We start from the raw sequence: 19,736 nt of genomic DNA, 5'->3' as shown, positions 1-19,736 counted from the left end.
TGGCAGATCTGACAGCTTGTCCCTCCTTTCACTGCTGGGACATGAACTGAGTACCCATCTTTTGTCCCGTGCATCATTCTCTCTGTCTTGTCTTGTTGGGGGGGGTGGGCGGTTAGTGCATCCAGTGGTTTGGATTTGCAGGCGCTAGGGCCAGCCTGCCTATGTTGGAGTCTACCTCTGCTGCTGACTGTGTGCCCTTGGCAAGTTGCTTTACCTCTCTGTGCCTTCATCACTGCTTCTGCAAAATGGGAGCTGTAAGAGTATCTACTTCAAAGGGTTGGGGTGAAGACGAAGTAATTTAATGTGTGAATTTAGTCTCCATGATGACTGAAAAGCAGCTTTTAGTGTCTACGCCTTATGGCTGAGGAACCTGAGGTCTCCCAGGTGGCGTCGTTACCTGAAGTCATATAGGCCAGGTCAGGGCAGCAGAGCCAGGGTGGGGGCCAGGGCTGCTGCCTCCCAAAGCTGTGTTCTCAGCCACCGTTTGCTGGAGATGTGTTGGATTTGGCCCAAATGATTTTTTTTTTTATAGTGCCATTATTTAAAAACAGGGAGATTTTTTCTGAAATTCCAGGTTTCTGGCTTCTTCCAGAAATGAGAGAAGCCCCAGCAATGCTGGATACCCCCTGAAGCTGAGAAGTGGCTCCCCTTTTAGATAGAACCCGTGTGCTCCACTTGGCCACAGTCCCCACCATTCCCTTTTGCCTCCTGGGTATTCAGACCTAGTGGCAGTGGCCGTTAGTTGGTTGTTGTGTTTGTTTTGCTTTTCTTGTAATAGAGAACTCTTTTTTTTTTTTTTTTTAACGTTTATTCTTTAAAAATAGCTGATGCTTTTATTGTGGCACTATTTTAATTGCTTTGTAATAGATTAACTTTTAATCTTCCCAACAACCGTATGAGGTTGGTGCACTGTTTTTTGTTTGTGTTTGTTTTTATTTTACAGCTTTATTGAGATTTAATTCACATAGGATTAAATTCACCCACTTAAAATGTACTGTTGAGTAGTTTTTAGTACATTCACAGGGTTGTGCAAGCATCATTGCAAGATCAACTTTAGATTACCTTATTACCCCCAAAAGAAACCCTGTACCGCTTAGCTATCACCCCTAACTTCCCCATGACCCAGTCCCAGGCAACCACTAATCTACCTTCCGCCTCTTATAGATTTGCCTGATTTGGATGTTTCATAAATGGAATCATATAATACGTGGTCCTTTGTGCCTGGCTTTTCTTTCATGTAGCATAATGCTTTCAGGGTTCATCCCTGTAGCAGCAAGTATCAGACTGTCATTCCTTTTCAGGGTTGAATAATATTCCACTGCACGGCTCTACCACAATTTGTTTATCCATTCATTTGGGTTGTCTCTGTCTTGGCTGTTATGAATAAAGTTGCTATGACATGGTATAGGCGTGCATTTTCAGTTCTCCCGGGCATTCTACCTGGGAGTGGAATTGCTGGCTCTTATGGGAACTGTACGTTTCACCTTTTGGGGAGCTGCTGGCCTGTTTTCCAAAGTGGCCGCTCCACAGCGTGCTGTTTCTGAGTCCATGTCATGGGTGGGAGATTGAGGCACAGAGAGGTGGTAACGAGTAAGTGCTGGGAAGTGAAGGCACCAGGGATTTGAAGGCAGGTGGTTTGACTCCAGAAACTACACTCTTGTCACTCCACTCTGCTGCTTCCCCAAACTGGGGAAGTGAGTGATTATCAGGTGGTTGTAGAAAAATGGAAGTGAGCGTGATTCCTGTGTTTAACGTGCAGCTCCAAGTGTTTCTGCGTCTAACGGCTGAGCTGCCGACGTCACCGACTTAGTTCATCTACTTGAGCCCTGCAGGCCTCTGAGTTTGCTTCCTTTTTGCTTCGAGGATTAACCCCTTTCTCTTCTCCAGGCACCTCTTGCCATTTATGTGACGCTTAGTGCTTATGAAATCTTCTGTTGTCGCCGTTTACGTACCCATCTTACCTCCCGTTCAAGATTCTGAGTTTCTTGAGAGCAGGATGCAAGTGTGACTGTTTCTGGTTCAACTCCTGATACAGAACAGGGCTCAGTAAATGTGCGATACGAATGGATTAGCAGGCGGACAGATCTGCAGAGTCTCTAGAGGCAGAAGCGGGGCTACCTGGAAAAACCATTAAGGCAGCCGTTCCCAGCGGGGGTGATTGTGCCGCCCAGGGGACATTTAGCCATGTCCGGAGACATTTTTGTGGTCATGAATGGGGCCGGGGGTTATTGCTGGTATCTCGTGGGTGGAGGCCAAGGAGGTTTATCCTACAGTGCACAGGTCAGCCTCCACAACCCAGAACAATCCAGCCCCAAATGTCTGTGGAGCTGAGGGTGAGCAACCCTGGGCTAAGGGGGCTTGTGACTTGTGATCTACTAACAAGCAGAGTAATGGGAGAAGACACTGCATTTAGATTTTTTTAGCACATGCAAATCAGTCCAGTTGAGATGATGGACCCTCTTCCGAGATGATGGCATGTGGCGTGTGTGTGCGTGTCTGTTATTTTCTGGGATGGGGGCGTGGTTAGATTCCAAAGAAAGCACATGTCAGGTGATTGCACATCGCCCCAGCCAGCCCGGGAGATCGTTTTGGAAGGCACCGTGCTGGCCACGGTATCCATGGAGACGGAACGGTAGCTCTTTCCTGTCCAGGACCACCAGGTCAGGGGCCGGGTTGTAGAAAATGAACCATGCCTCATGGTGCAAGAGTCAGTTTGTTCTGGAGAGGGTATGAGAGGCTCACATACCCCTGCCCTCCCTCCAGGGCACACACTCAGGTGAAGAAATGGCAGGGACACTGCCCATGGACTCTTCAGATGTCCCTGAGTAGCTGGAATTGGAGCATTGTTAAATATTTGTGTGATGTGGCTCCAACCACCCAGGGGTCATTCTCACCCTTGGTGCCATCCCTGTGGGCTGTCTCGCTGGTGCAGGACACACATGGGGGCTGCCCTCCCCAGCCCCCTGCAACCACTCTGTGTCCAAGAGGACCACACATGGCACAAGCCTCTTACTGAGCATTGGGAGGTCAGCCTGAGGGTGGCTCCTTGCCATTTTTTTAAATTTTCTTCTTTGCAGTTTTGCTCTTGGGTGGTGATACCAAATGGCCTATGGGTCTCTCCAGGCATGCCGGATCCATGGTTTAGGAATGACCTTCTCAGGATATAGGTCTTGTCCCTGCCTTTAAGGTTTTCATTATTTTCAACAACTTTCCAAAAAGGATACTCACTTAGCCGGCTGGACAGAAACTCTAAAGGGCAGAGCCAAGAGCTTATTCATCTCTCTCTCTTTTTTTTTTTTTTTTTTTTTTTTTTTAAAAAAAGAGCTTTATAGAGATATAATCCATGTGCCATTCAGTTCACCCATTTAAAATGTGCAGTTTGGTGGCTGGTATAGTCACAGAGCTGTGAGTCCATCGCTACAGTTGGTTTTCTAGAGCTTTTGTTTTCCCCACGTACTCGTCTCTGTGTCCTTAAGACGCGGTGGGGAGTACCTGGCGTGAGCGATGACAGATGTTGCCTGCCTTGAATTGGCATTTTGCTGAGGGTCATTGTGGCTTCCAGTCACAGGGGCCGCAGATATTTGATGAGTGTCTGCCACATGCCAGGAAGTGTGCTGTGAGACAGGGGTGAGATATCAGGGGACAAAACCTGAATGCTCGCTACCACCATGGAATCAACAGTCTGGAGAGGGGACTGCAAGAGCGAGATAAGGAAAAAATGACTTGTGAAATAAATAATATCAGCTCGAGCCATGTGGACTTGCTGACATCTAGCCATTTTTGGCTTACACAGGGGTTGGTACACTTTTTCTGGAAAAAAAAAGTAAATATTTTAGGCTTTTCATGCCAAGAGGCAAAATTGAGCAGTTTTTGGCAAAAGGCAAATAGCCTTAATACGTTTAAAAATGTGAAATCCATTCTTAGCTCAGGGATTGTACAGAAGCAAGCAGTGGGCCCGATTTGGCCCATGGGCTGTAGTTGGCTAACCCCTGATCTCACAAATGGCAGTTCGTGGTTCATCTTACCCATAAATATCGCATGCAATGTATTATATACTGTATTGTATATTCCACGTCACCTATGACATCGATTCCAGATACGATAGATAAAACATAAATGAATGAGTAATCTAGTCTCTAAAAGAAATACTTCATGACAAAGCCTGGTACCAAGTAACATAAAGGAAGTGCGGAGAGTAATGTGAGATGGTTAACGTAAGGGATTTGACGTAGTTTGAGAAGGTGGTGGGGAATGGGTGGGCCTTCCCCAGGAAGGGAGGTTTCAGCGGAGACTGAGGGATTGGTCTGAGTGGAGGGCAGGGCGCTGAGGAGGAGAAAGGGCTCCAGGCCCAGGGAAATCGACTGTGCAAAGGCCCCGAGGCTCTGAGTGGTACGGGAACTGACTGGGGCGCTGGGTGAGCCGGAGCTGGAGCCCGAGGCTGCGGGGAGGACTTTGAACTTGATCCTGAGAGCATGGGGACCTGGAGGATCTGTGGCAGGGCTTCGTGGGCTCCGGGGTGCATTTTCAAGCTCTCCCCCAGCTGCACGATGGATGACAGACTGGAGGGGAGCCAGGCTGGCCCAATAGGAGGCTGCAGTAGTTGCCCAGGCAACTCAGATAAATATTTGTCCTGTGTAGAATGAATGAGCGAATCAGGTATCTTCTAGTGGTGTACCATTTTTTCCCTTCATTATTTCAAATTAATAAGTGGATTTTCTTATTTATCAATGGTCTCGGCTTGGTAACACAGGAAAAAACACACATGCTGTCGTTTACGTGCTCATTTCTGTGCCTTTTGGTGTTTAGGCCAACACTGTCCAGTAGAAATATAATGGTTGGCCACATACGGAATTTTATTAATCATTTTTTTTTTTTTAGCCATGTTCCTTAACAAAAGGAAAATGAAATAGGTGAAATTAATTTTAATAATATATTTCATTTAACCCATTATGCCTCAGATATTGTTATTTCAACATGTAATCAATATTCAAATTGTTAGATATTTTAGTTTTTTTTCATACTCAGGCTTCTAAATCTGTTGTGAAATTCCTACTTACATATAGCATGTCTCACTTAGGACTGGCCTCATTTCAAGGGCTCAGTAGCCCTGTCTGGACACTGGAGGTTTAGATAGTTTCCGTAAGTCTGTGGAATTTGAACATTATATGATACTGTTATTAGCATCTAGGAATATATTCACAGTCCTTCTCTTAGTGAGGTTTTAAAGACTAAATTCCCATAGGGATTGTTAGGTCAAAGTTTATCAGTTTTGTGGTTCTCTGTATATCTCCAGCTTATCAGCATTTATCTGTGTCTTTTTCCTAGTTTTCTACCCGGGCAAGGCTTGCGAGCAGTTATGTGAAGCTGTTTGGGCTGCGGCTCAGGCTTTCCCATGTTCTTAGCTTAGGAAGTAATTTCTAAGGGGATTCACTGTGTTATTATTTGGAATGGCAAAAGATTGGCGAGAACCCAAGTGCCAGTCAGTGAGGAGATGGTTAAATATGGCATGTTCCACCCACTCACTGGAGGAGAGGAATGCTTGAAAAAGAAAATAAGAATGAGGAAGCTCTTTACATACAGATGCATGGCTGGTCTCCAGGATCCAGTTTTTCAGTTGAAAAGTCAGGGTTCAGAGTGGCATATTTGGTGTGATAGCTTTTGCATAAAGAGAGGTACACGTAAGAATACAGAGCAGTATTTGCATAAAGAATTCCAGAAGGATACAGAAGAAACTCACAGATGTGGTGTATTTGTGTATGGAGAGGGGATGCATTGGGGGAAGAGGGGAGTAACTTTTTACTCTCTGCATATTTATGTATATACATATGTATGTGCACACACATACATACATTAAAATTCTTTTCAAGCCATATATTGCTATTAAAGTGAAATTTAAAAATAAATTCTTATCCACTGTTCTGTCTCCCTCGATTCAAAGGCATTTTCTAAGTGACAAAACTGTAGAGAGAGCCCAGGGATGTGAGCTGGTAATTAGAAAAGGTGTTGGGAACGCCATGGAAGAGCAGAACCCAGGGCTGCACGGAGGTGGTGCCGTTTGGCTGAGTTGGGTTTCACAGTAGGGCAGGGCACCCGAGGGCACGGCAAGCTCAAGGTAACGAGGCACGAAGGCACGGACAAGTGTAAGCTTGGTGAGGGCAGCAGGCAAGCCTGGTTTCCTACGGGTTCTGTCTTTCTCGCCTGCTGTATTAGTCTCCTCCTGCTGCTGCAACAAATTACCAAAAGCCTGGTGACTTCAGACATTTACTATGTTTTTATCTTACTGTTCTGCAGGTGAGAAATCTTGAACACGGGCAGTGTTCTTTCTCCAGGGGAGAATCTGTTCCTTCCCTCCGGCTTCTAGAGGCCACCTGCCTTCCTTGACTTGGGGCCCTGTTTTGCCCTGACCTCTGCTTCCCCCTGCCTCGTCCCCTCATCTGGCTGGGACTCTCCTGCCTCCTCCTTTTTCCTCATAAGGACCCTTGTGATTAGTTTGGACCCAGCTGGGTAATCTGGGCTAGCCTCCCCATCTCAGGATCTTTAACACGGATCACATGCGTGAAGTCCCTTTTGCCATGGAAGTTGATGTGAATTGGGACATGGACATCTTTGGGGGCCATTTTTCTCCCTGCCACACCTGCTCAGCAGAGTTCCTGGCACATAGCAGGGCTCAGCATATATTTGTTGAATGAAAGAATGAGTCATTTAGTGGAGCTGCAGAATGTGGAGGGGACATAGTAAGAGAAGATTCTGGAAGTAATAAGAATAGCAGTGACATTTATTGAGTGCTGACTGTGTGCTCCGGCCCATGCCTGATAAAGCATTTATTTGCATCACCTCATTAGTATTCCCACTTTCCGGACGTGGAAACTGAGGCTTAGTTGCTTGCCCAGTGTCACACAGCTAAGACGACGCAGCAAAGGAGCTGGAACCCCTTCTGTCTGATAAGGGGTGTGGACTATCAGCCAGGTGAGGGCAGGGATTCTGTGAAAACAGGGTCTGTCAACCTCAGCATTGGGGCTGGGTCAGTCTCTGTTGTGGGGCCGTCTTGGACAGTGTAGGCCATTTAGCAGGATCCCTGTCCTCCACCCACAAAATGTTGGTAGCAGCACACCCACCCCGTGCCCCTCCAATCGTGACCACCAAAAATGTCTCCAGGCATTCACAAGTGTCCCCCAAGGGGCAAACTCGCCCTCAGTCGAGAACCACTGTGTCAAAACACACATCGGATCATGACACATCAAATCCACAGTCCTCATGTCACTCGAAAATGAAAGTCCAAAGTTCCTACAGTGGCCCTCCATAGACTGCCTTCCCGCCCCGCCCCCCCCCCCCCCCCCCGTATGACCCCCTGGCCTCATCTCCAACCACTGTTGAGCCATATCAGGCCTTTTCTCTGTTATTGCTCAAAGTAATAACCAGGCAGTTTCCCACCTCAGGGCCTTTGCACATGCTGTTCCCTCTTTCTGGAACACTCTTCCCCCAGATGGCCGTTTGGCTTACTCTCGCTTCCTTCAATCCTTGGAATAACCCCCTTCTCAGCGAGGGCTTCCCTGGCCCCTGTGCTGCACCCCCTGCCCCATCCTTGCCCCCTTCCCTGGGTCCCTGTCATCATCTCTCACACACACTCTATGTCTGTGTGTCCTTTATCTAGTTTATTGTGGGTCTTCTCCGGGGGACAGGCCTTTGTCCTGCTGCTCCCTGGTGTGCCCTCCGCTCCTGGGACTGTGCTCGGGAAATTGGGAAATCTGTCTATCTGGTTTCCTGCTGAGTCCCCAGATACACCTCTGTGCCTGGCACAGGCTGGACCCCTAATAAGCCTCTGGAAGGTGACCACAAGGAGGATTTGGTGAAGCTCAGGCATCTGGAATGAAGAGAGCCCGGGGCTGGGAACGAAACGAGCAGAACCGTCAGGGCTGGCTGAGAAAGCAAGGACGAGTGTTTGCCTTGCAGGGCAGGGTCCCTGTAAGGTCTCCTGGTGCTTACCAGGAGCCTTGGGGTCAAGGCAGGTGGCTGCAGGCTGTCCACTGCCCGCATGCGGGCCCCTGGGATGGGCACCCACGGCTCTGTTTTCTCTTCAGAGCTGGGAGTCCCAGCCTTGTAGGTAACTCCTCTCCTTTCCTGCCAAGGCATCCAGTTCTGCATCTGGGACTTGGGCCGGGGGAGGGTTTGGGGTGCTTGCCAGGGTAGGGTGAGGACCACTTTTGGTGATGCCCCTCTTTTCTGGTTGCTGGGGCAAGGTCTGGATGCTGCCCTCCTCCCCGCAGACACATTTCTGGGTTTGTTTTGAGCTCTGGCGAGTCCAAGGTAAGCAAGGCTGCAGCGTGGCCCCTGCTGGCCCCAACAGCAATTCTCTTGCCGAGCCAGGGCTCTGTGGACTTGACCCTTTCCCTGCTTCTTTTTCAGGGCCGAGGCAGGGAAATGTACGCCCCATGCTGTCTCTAAACAGGATTCGTGTCCACAAGGCCCGCGGGGCCCTGGACCTCACAGCAGGCCCCAAGCGTTCCTTTTCTCAGCCCTCCCTTGCTTCGAAGAACCCCACTTTGCCGGATCCTCCCACCTAGCTTTGTTCCTCGTTCTCAGAGCTGCCGTTTGTGTTCACTGTATGTTCTGCCTCCTCTCTCCCTCCCTCCCTTATTTCCTTTCTCCCTGCCTGCCTGCCTTCATTTTTGCAAAGGTATAAACAGTAGCTTCCCGTTTCCCTGCCCTGGAAGTCGCCCTTGTTCCTACCAGCTTCTTGGGTTTTCCGGAGAGGGTTTTTGTACACAAGAGTATGCATGGCTATGTGTGTGTGTGTGTGTGTGTGTATTAATTCTTTTCACCCTTTTTTGACCCAAACAAGGCATGTCACATACACGTGCTTTCGTTCCACTGGATCCCCTGTCACTATATAAATTGCAGAGTCTGCATTTGAACAGTCTGCTGGTGGGCAGAGCCAGCCCTTGCCCCACACCTGAGGCTGTGCCTCTCACCCTTCCTGGGCCTCAGTTTTCTCAGGTGTGCCACGCTGGGTGGAGTTGGGACAGCGCACTGGTCCCTCCTGGCCCAGGAGTTCCATGCTTCTTGATATGTAGCAGCAGGCTTGGAAGAGTGGGATTTGGGCACCTTGGGAATCCCTGTGCTTCAGGTTCACAGGAAAACCAGCAGGTGGGGTGGATTTGAAATCTCTTTTCTTAAGAGTCAGAAGGGATGCTGCTTTCCTGTTTTCTCCTCCCTCCCACCTGTTGCCTGGACAACTACTCCAGCCTTCCCTGGGATTCTCTCCTGGAATCTCTTCAAATGCAGATTAGGCAGTGCCTCTGCCCTGCTTGGGCCATGCCCTCCCAGGCCTTCCCGTGGCACCTGGAATAAACCTCTCCACTCAACTTGCTGTCCCTGTGGCTCGGTGCTACAGCCGCAGGGGTCTCCCCACCCCTCTGGGGGGACGGGGTGGGGGGGCTTTGCTTATGTGCTCCCTGGGCCTTGCAGGTGCTTCCCCCCCCCCCCCCCCGCCAATCTTTGCTCTCCTGGCTTCTCCTGACCCTTCCAGTCTTTGCTGAAATACCACCTTCCCAGACCAGCCCCACCTCTGGCACTTGCTGTTCCAGCACCCTTTCCTTTTCCTTCCTAGCAAGTAGTGCCGTTTGTAATTATGTTTTTATTTGTGAACTTACATCTTCAGTGGATTATGAGCAGGAGGCCCATGTCTTATTTATCCCCATGTCTCCATGATTAGCCCCGGGCTTGACATTTTGTAGGTGCTCAATAAATATTCATTGCATGATGGATGGATGAATGAATGAATGAATGAATGAAATGAAACAAACCTACTGTGCTGTTGATAAGTCTCTTGGTTGCCAGGAATAGAAACTAGTACCATTTGGGCCAGCTTATGTCATCTTCCTGATAACTCTATAATAAGTGGGTTCTGGCATTGTTTCCATTTCACAGATGAAGAAACTGAGGCCTGGTGAGATGAACTGACTTGCTTTAGGGCATTTAGGGTGCCTTTGCCCCCCATGGGGCAACTGTCCCTATCTGGAGACATTCTCGGTGGTCACAACTGGAGGAAGGTGCTCCTAGCATCTGTGCCAGGGAAGCTGCTGAAACACCTACAACGCACAGCACAGCCCCCCCACAGTGAAGGGCCATTTGGCCCCAGATGTCAGTAGGGCTGAGGTGGGGAACCCCTGCTTTGGGGCACTCCTGTGACTGGTGGGAGACAGGATCTGAGACCCAGAAGCTTGTATTTTTAACCACTACCCACTGCTGCCCACCCTGGGAGGAGGAACTGTGGAATATTTCCCCATCTGAGTCAGAACCCAGGTTCTCTGTTCTGCAGGAATGAACTTGGAGTTCATTAAGTCCTGAGGACGTTCGGTTGACGCCCTGCCTTGGAGAAAGGTGCCTTCCAAGCCACGTAAGGTGGGACGATGTAAACACTGACCTTGCAGAGCCCTGAGAGCTCAAAGCACCTGGCTTAGAGGTCCGGGAGCCCAGGAGTTAAGACCATCTGTGGGGATGTGGCCTCTCTCTAAGCCAGCTCTGCAGGTAAACTCACTGCCCTCCTCTGTACATGGGACGTGACTCCAGGGGTGTGGAATTCCCTGGCAATGTGGGACATGACTCGCAGGGATGAGCTTCGCTCTGGCATTGAGGGATTGAGAAAACATTCTTGGACAAAAAGGGGGATGAGGAATGAAACAAAGTTTTAGTGGCTGAGAGATTTCAAGTAGAGTCGAGAGGTCACTCTGGAGGTTATTCTTATGCATTATATAGATATCCCTTTTTAGTTTTTAGCGTTCTAGAATAGCTAGAAGGAAATAACCTGAAAACTGTTGAACTGCAACCCAGTAGCCCTGACTCTTGAAGACTGTTGTATAACTATATAGCTTACACTGTGTGACTGTGTGATTATGAAAACTTTGTGGCTCCCACTCCCTTTATACCGTGTATGGACAGATGAATAGAAAAATGAGGACAAACATTAAATGAGTAAAAGGGAAGGATGTGGGGATGGGATGTTTTGGGTGTTCTTTTCCACTTAAACTTTTGTTCTGATTCTTTTTTGTGTATAGTAATGAAAATGTTAAAAAATTGAATATGGTGATGAATGCACAACTGTATAATGGTGCTGTGAACAGTTGATTGTGCACCGGGGATGACTATGGTATATGAATATATCTCAATAAAATTGAATATTAAAAAGGACCCTCTGTTGGTTCAAATCCCAGCTCTGTGAGCCTGGGCAAGTTATTTAAACTCTCCGGGCCTCAGTGACCTCACCTGAAAAAGGGGGAGTTTTAACTGCCCTGACTTTGTGAGGCTGTTGTGAGGTTTAAATGGACAGGTTTTTGGAAGACACTTAACACCTAGCATGGCAACTAACACTGTTATTATTGGCCCCAGTAATTGAATATGTGCTTTCGCTGTGTTCCCAGCTCAGCTTCTAGAAACTTCTAGCTGTAAGTTCCTGCTGCTGCTGTTTATTTATTTAAAGTCTGAACTAGTTTCATTATTATTTTAGAGGTAATCCACGCAGGATAAAAAATTCAAATAGTACGAAAGATAGTAAAACAAAAACTAATAGTCGTCTTCCTCTCACCAGCCTCAGCCCTACCCCCTGGAGGTAGCCTCTGTTAGCTTTGTGTTCCCTGGCATCCTTCTAAGAAAATTTCCCTGTCTAGAGGAGCATCTGTGTGTCTCCTTCTATGCTGATTTTTCAAATCGGAACAGTGGTACATGCATTTGATACAAAACGCAAACGGCAGAATTTTCTGGAGGCATCTGCACCCAGACTTGAATCCTTGGCTGCGTATTTGCTGCTTGCGGGTTATGTGACTGGGCCTCAGTTTCTGTGTCTGTAAAATGGGCCTAATTATAATATCTGCCTCCCAGCATTGTTGGCGGGGGAATTTAATGTAATGTAAAGTACTTGGAGCAGCGCCTGGCATGTGCCCCCAATGAATTTAGTAAACCCTCACTCTTACCCTTCCTGAAGATAGAATAAAGTGAAGCGTGTTTCTTTGTTTCCTTCATGTCTTTCCTCCAATGCCGTCTCAGTCGAGAGGCCTTTTCTGTCTCCTCAAAATAAAAATAGCCCCCACCCACCTACCCACCATTATTCTCTACCTCCTTTAATCCTTTTCAGGACATCTTCTACCGTTGGACATAACATATAGTTGTTTATTTCTCTTGTTTAGTGTTTACTTCTTTCACTAGAATGGAACTCTATGAGGGTGGAGACTTTTCTTTTGCTTCCCACTGCTATTGGCACATGGTATTCCCCCATGAACAGGGGACATTCGCCTGTTCAGGGAATGGCGGGAGCTGACTCGGGGGGGTCATCGACACGGCTGAGTCTGCAGGGGAGTGCGTCGTTCATAGCAGGCCCTCGTCACTGCCCAGCACCAGCTCTCCTCACAGTCCCAGGTGGTGGTGCTCCTGAGCAGCTTTGCAGACTCATGACAACGTCCCATCCTTCTGTTGTCCGCCCCATGATCTGTGCAGCCTCCCCTCCTACCCTGGAGCTGGCCTCTGCTTCCCTGGTCCCCTGCAGGGCCCTTAATCCATATGCTTAAGATCACTTGTATTACCAGGATGGTTTGTATTGTATGAGAGGAAGTTAATTTCAAACCAGTGTAAACAATGAAGTGAATTTATTGGAGAAGCCCCTTGGGAGAGTGGGCTGCAGGTGAAGCTTGACCCAGCAGCCCACAAGGACACCAAGCACCAGTTTCTTTCATCTGTACCTTTTAGGATGCCAGCTTCATTCTCACACTCTGTGTGGTGGTGTTGTCCCTTCCCTTTCCCTCCCACTGCCCTGGCACTTTTCTTGTAAATGTTTGCAGGACCTATAAACTCCATATCGTCATGCCTACCTCGTTGCGGAAGAGAGAATATGTGTCCTTACAGAGATTGGATCATGTGCCAGTTTCGGAACTCATCACCAGCCCTGTGGGGAGAGGCCTCAGCCGATGGACTGGAGCCAGTGAGGACCCAGCCCTGGAGGGTGGGGCTGGGGACAGTGTTGATCAGGATGGAGGAGGGGTGGTTTACCAACAGGAGCAGGGGCTGCAGCCAGAAAAGGGGAATGGGGGCAGCGTGTCCTTTGGAAAGGTGTTTTATCTCCTGGTGCCTCAGTTTCTTCATCTGTCAAATGGGGAGAGCAGTAGTGCCTCCTCCTGTGAGGACAGGGGTGTACATCTGCACACCAGCGCGCAGACATGTTAGTTGTTACTCTTCAGCCGAGAAGGGGAAGGCTGCGAGATGATGCCGTGCGCAGCTCCTGCAGGCTTCCCAGATCCCCGAGCTGCTGGTGCATCCTGTGCTGAGAACCTGGGTCGGGGGAGCTGATGGCAGAGAGGGAGGGGGAGGGGTGGGGGAGGGGGAGGGAGAGTGTGTGTCGGAGTAGCTGGTGGCAGAATGTGTGTGTGTGTGATGTGCTTTCTAAGCCCCTCCCTTACGATTTCCCTGGGCTAGATTCCCTGAAGAAGCGCAGCACCTGGGCCTTCGGGGGAATTTTCAGGACCCCTGCCTCCTGCGGCTGATTTGCTTTCTGGGCAGTTGGGCCAGTGGACTCTCCGCTGGGAGAATCTGAAAGTGGGCCGGGCCGGCTTGATTCTCAGAGCTCCCTGGCTTGGGAGGAGCAGGGCCTCAAGGATGACCAGGGAAGGTAGTTGTCCCTTCCTTATGCCTTCTCGTGGCCCCCAGCCTTGGGGACTTGCTTCCAGAGGCTTCCAAGGGGGTTCCTTTGGATGAAGGGCGCACCAAGGTCCCGGCCCAACGAGAGACACACAGGAGACCCCGATATGATCCTTGCTGGGACAGTGATGGTCGGGCCACTGTGGGCCGCAGGTGGTCAGCAGGGTGGAGACTCAGGGAGTGGAGGGGGGTGCGCCTGGCCTGGGGCGGTGCTTTCTGCAGGACTGCAAGTTTGTATTGAGAATTGGAATTCCCCTGGTCATGGCTCCACTTGCCCCCCACTCCCCTCCACCTGCCTCTGCCCTCTTGGTCAGGGTCAGCCATCTGGCTCTGAACAGGAAGCTCACTTTGTATGCTTTTCAGTTTGCCTTCTGAAGAGTCAACTCCTTCCTCTGATAAGCTGCTCACCGGCCGTCTCTTCCCCTGGAGTTTTGGTGTCCTTACACGCTCCCGTTTTCCTCTCTCTCACTTCCTGACTTGAGCTTCTCTCTGCCACTTGCCTCTGTGCAGTGCAGTTCTTATTCATGGTGACTAGCATGAATTTTTTTAAAATTCAGTTTTACTGAGATGCATTCACATACCATACAATCATCCACGGTGTACAGTTGCTCACGGTATCATCATACAGTTGTGCGTTCATCACCAGAATCAATTTTTGAACATTTTCCTTATTCCAAATTAAATAAAAATGAGAATAAAAATGAAAATAAAAAAGAACACCTTAAGCATTCCATCCCTCCATCCCCCTTTATTATTCATTTAGTTTTTGTCCCCATTTTTCTACTCATCTGTCCATTCACTGGATAAAGGGAGTGTGAGCCACAAGGTTTTCACAATCACACACTGTATGTAAGCTATATAGTTATACAATCGTCTTCAAGAATCCAGGCTACTGGGTTGCAGTTTGACAATTTCAGGTATTTCCTTCTAGCTATTCTAGAACACTGAAAACTAAAAAGGGATATCTATAATGCATAAGAATATCCTCCAGAGTGACCTCTCGACTCCATTTGAAATCTCTCAGCCACTGAAATTTTATTTTGTTTCATTTCTCTTCTCCCTCCTTTTGATCAGGAAGATTTTCTCAATCCCGTGATGCTGGTTCCAGGCTCATTCCTGGGAGTCATGTCCCATGTAGGGGGAAGGACAGTGAGTTCACTTGCTGAGTGGCCTTGGAGAAAGGGAGACCACATTTGAGCAATGAAAGAGGTTCTCTGGGGGTGACTCTTAGGCACAGTTATAAGTAGGCTTAGCCTCTCCTTTGCAGTAACAAGTTTTATAAGGGCAAGTCCCACGGTTGATGGCCCGGCCTTCTAAATTGACTACTATGAATTTTTAGCATTCCTTGCTCCTTTACGGCGTAGGCCAGGCCCTGTGTTGAGGCCCCTCTTGCAGTGTATCCCTTTCCAGACCCACGAAGGCCCTTCGAGGTGTGCAGGGGAGGAGACCGAGGCTGGGAGAAGTTAAGCTACTTGCCCAGACTTGCCCAGATTCTCAGGGGTTCAGATTTGAATCCATCTCCACCTGCTTGTAACCACTGCCCCAATGACTGCACCTGGATGGATTGTGATTTTACAGCATGGCTGAGAATAACGCTGGGGAGGGAAGGGGTGGCTGGCACCACGTATTTACTCAGTAGCCTCTGGGGACCTGCTGGGTGGGGAGTCACAGGTCCTCATATGGTCCTCATGGTACAGAGGAGGGGACAGACACCTAAGTAATTCATTGCAGCCCGCTTGAGTCAGTGAGTTTATCTGGAGGTAGGAGGCTGACAGTCTGTGTGAGGATGGCTTCTTAAAGGAGGTGTCTTTGTTGGGTCTTGAAGGATAAGTAGGAGTTTGTCAGGCAGGAAAGACATTGCAGTGAGAGAATTTAGCAAGAAGTATTCCGAAGGCACCATTCCTCTTTGACCAGCAGCTGGGAAATGCCTCGAGTGCTTTCACCAGTGCCCATAAAAACTCCTGTGAATAAATGCCTGAGCTGGAACATTGGGGAATGGGGTGGGAGAAATTGCGGGAGCAGGTGGCACCTGTCTGTGGAAGGCCTCAGTGGCCACAGCAGGGAATAGTTCTTAAAGGCAATAGGGAGCCACGGAGGTTGTTACCCAGAGGAGAGAGAGAGATCAATCCATTCATTACTAAAAGTATTTGTCTATGAATTTTCCTGTAAGCAGGAAAATCTTTTAAACACAAGCAAAAGGGTCTTCATTCTCATTCATAAAGAGAAAAGGAGCTTGAAACAATGAGATGTTTTCTACTTATCAGATTGGCAAAGATCAAAAGCTTGTAATACACTGGTTTCAGAAATAGTTGCCCTCCTACATTGGAGTATAAATTGTTGTTACCTATTTGGAGGACACTGCCTACATTTTAAATGCACCAATGCTTTGAACCAGCAGCAGGTTTTCTTCTAGAAATAGAATAAGAAGATTTTCTTCTAGAAGTAAAAGATTCCTACAAATATGCCTGCTTTGGTGTGAAATTAGATACTTAGAACATTTTCACTGCCACATTGTTGTAAGAGCAACAGAAATGTCACATCAGCAGGGGACTGATTAAATAAATTAGAGGTCACCTTTAATGGGATCCAACTTTGCTGTACAAAGGAGGAAGAAGCACTGCAGGTGCAGTGTGGGATGATCATCCAGGTAGATTATGGTTCCGGTTTGCTAATGTTGCTGTTTTGCAAAACACCAGAAGTGGATTGACTTTTATAAAGGGAGTTTATTTGGTTGCAAAATTATAGTCTGAAGGCCATGAAGTGTCCAAGGTACCTTCACTGAAGGATGGCCATCGGCTTCCAGAAAACCTCTGTTAGCTTGGAGGGCACATGGCTGGCGTCTGCCTCCTCCTAGGTTGCATTTCAAAATTGTGTTCTCCAAACTGTTGCTCTTGGGGCATTTTGTCCTCTTAGCTGCAGCTCCTCTTCAAAATGTCACTCTCAGTTGCTCTCTAAAATGTCACTCACAGCTGCACTGAATTCCTTCTGTTTATCAGCTTTTTATGACTCCGGTGATTTAATTCAGACCCACCCTTGAATGGGTGGGTAACACCCCCATGGAAATTATCCAATCACAGGTCTTGCCTCAGTTGATTGAGTCACGTCTCCATGAAAACAATCAGTAGGTTCCAACCTAACCAACACTAATACGTTTGCCCCCACAAGATTGCATCAAAGAACATGGTGTTTTGGGGGACATAATACATCCAAACTGGCACAATTATTAAGGGAAAAAAAGCAAGGTACAGAGCAGTATGTGGAGTATGCTTCCTTCCATTTGATAATGGAAAGGAAAAATATGTATTTTTTGTTATATATGTATAAAATGTTTTCTGGAAGGGAAACACAAGAAATGTGTACCTAGGGATGGGAGCTGGGCAGCCTAGAGAAGGAATGGGAAGGAAGAGACTTGTCATAGCCCTTTGTTCAAAATGAATAAAATTAAAATAACAGTAATAAAGCCTATCTATAGTACAGATAAAGATCAGTCTCCGATATTAGTTGTTAAGTAAAAAAAGCGAGGTATAGAACACTATATATTATAGTACCGTTTGGGGAAATAAAATACATGTGCTGTGTTTGGAATGTGTCTGGAAAAAGACAAAAGTTTGCAGTGGTTGTTTGCTGATGGGGTGGGGTTGTGGGCTGAGAGTTCAGGAAGAGAGACTGGTTTTTCACCGTGTACCCTTTGTGTGGTATGAAAACAATTTTAGCATATACAAATGTTACCTATTAAAAGTAAACTGTTACAGAGAGAGAACAAGGCATGGATGGAAGGATAGATGGTGTATGGGTGTGGGTGGGTGTGTGTGTGTGTGTGTGTGTGTGTGTGTGTGTGTGTAGATGGTGCAGTGGAGAGCACCAATCACAGGGCTTGATAGGAGGAGGTGGAGGCATTGCAGCAGTCAGAAAGGTTAGGAAGATATTGCAGTAGTCCAGGCAAAGAATAGCTAGAGCTAGGACCAGGCTACTGAAACGTGTCGCACGATAACCACGTTTCTCTTGTGCACGACTGCATTTCTTAAGTCCCAGCACTGTTTTCCTACTAGAATGGCAAATTTCCTTTTGAATGAGCTTTTTCTGGCCGCTGCTCAGAAACTGTCCTGTATGTAATAACTACCCACCGTTTAATCTCTTTTTTCAGCCATCACCTCAAAAATTATAGGTGGTGCAAAACCAGTTAAAATAACCAGTCCTTGATTTAATCTGTCTTCTCCATGATCGGATTCTTGTTTGCAAGACTGTCATCCAAACGTCCACGTCCAGAAAGCCATGAAAATTGTCCCCTTTAGGGTTTCTTTGTGTCTTAAAATTTCCCTGCAAAATCCTTCTGTGTGTGTTGACTTTTTAAAGTTTGTTTTTCCATGTTTCCTTGTTCTTGGTTCTGGCGGGGGGGGGGGGGCGGCAAAATTGTATTGTAGGGTAGTTCTGCCTTTGAAAAACCAGTTTAGGTGCTCACTTAATATCTGTCTAGATCTTTTTTTGTGAGTTGCTTGAAATGAATGTTTTAATCTGATTGTTAAGTGTTACCTTTTAGTGAAACTTTCTGCTTAGTCCCATCCCTTTCTCTTCTTTAATGTTCTTTGTGGCTTTAAAGCTTGAACAGAGCTGGAGATTCAGATTTTTGGAGATTCTTAGTGGGGTCATGTATCTGATTGTGGGCAGGCCATTGGAATCATAGATATTTGGAGATATTTGGAAGGCGCGTAGTGCAGTGATGGAAAGGGAAGGCTAGGGGAGAAGTGGGCTGGTGGGGACTGTGGCCGGCTGGAGCATGCCGGTCTTGTCCAGAGACTCAGCTCCTCCTGATAGTTGAGAAGCCGGAATTTGGGCTCAGTGCTGCCAGATTTCCTATTTTTTCAAGAGAAGCCAGAAATCCAAACTTTTATCTGAAAAGTTCTGGTTTTAAATGTTGGCAGCAGATCTTTATGAGTCATAAAGGCACAACAACAACAGAGAAAGCACTTGTTGGCCAAGTTGGCCTGGGGCCATCTGTTCTGACCTCTAATTTTATCTAGCCTATTCATGGTAGAGATTGGAAATTGAGACCTTGAAATGAGGCAATGACTTTTCTCAAAGTTGTGTAGTGGTCAGTGGTCAGATCAGGACTTGAATTAAATTTTCCATTATAAACTCTAACAGTTAGTTGAAGTTTATTCTTGGACAGATATGTCTGATCTATTTATGTATAGATATATTTGTATGTATGTGTGTGTATCTATTTGGCATGTCTCTAACAAAATGCGAGTTTTTTTTTTTTTTTTTTTTTAAGTAAGTGCTGAAGAAGGGATGGTATTGGGGAAAATGTATAATCAAAACAAACTGGAGTCTGTGAACAACAGTAACATTGTAGTATGCTTCCAGTGAATGTAAAAAGGCAGTATACCAAAGCTGAATGTTTTAGTATGAGAGGGGGATATAAGGGACGGATGTGGAATTCTTGGTAGTAGTGTTGTTTTCTGACCCCACTATTGTATTATGTTGTATGATATTTTATTTTTCTTTTTATTACCTTTTTTATTATTCTTTAAATAAAAAAAACCTTTTTTTCTTAGTAATCAATATGTTCAAAAAAAAAAAAGAAAGCTTAAAAAATTTGATTCTGAGACTAGCTGTCTTAGTGGTTAGATTCAGGGATTTCAGAACCTGACTGCCTGGGTTTGAATTCAGCTTTGTGAAATAGGCAATTCATTTAACCTCTCTGTGCCTTTCTTCTCTGAAAGTGGACATGATAAAAGTGCTATTTCGTAGAAGTAAAGTGATAATTCATGTAAAGTACTTAGAATAGGGCCTGGCACATAGGAACTGCAATTTGGGTGTTATCCCATGATGATGGTGGTGGTGATGGTGATGATGGTGATGGTGGGGATGGTGATGGTGGTGATGGCGATGGTGATGGTGATGATGGCGGTGATGGCGATAATGGTGGTGGTGATGGCAATGATGATGATAGTGGTTACGGCGATGATGGCGGGGATGGTGATGGTGATGGCGATGATGGCGGTGATGGCGATAATGGTGGTGGTGATGGCAATGATGATAGTGGTTATGGCAAT

General features: G+C 47.1%; 1 protein-coding gene across 2 annotated transcripts in view; it reads left to right on the top strand.

Moving 5' to 3' along the window:
• ABCC1 (ATP binding cassette subfamily C member 1) overlaps positions 1 to 19,736 on the top strand; it is a 138,666-nt gene that overhangs the window by 17,801 nt on the left and 101,129 nt on the right. The gene's annotated exons all lie outside the window — the stretch shown is intronic.

This window comes from Choloepus didactylus, chromosome 21 (genome assembly GCF_015220235.1).
Source record: "Choloepus didactylus isolate mChoDid1 chromosome 21, mChoDid1.pri, whole genome shotgun sequence".
Taxonomy (NCBI): domain Eukaryota; kingdom Metazoa; phylum Chordata; class Mammalia; order Pilosa; family Megalonychidae; genus Choloepus; species Choloepus didactylus.
The sequence above is the reverse complement of the archived record's forward strand: the minus strand, read 5'-3'. Positions and strand labels throughout refer to the sequence as shown.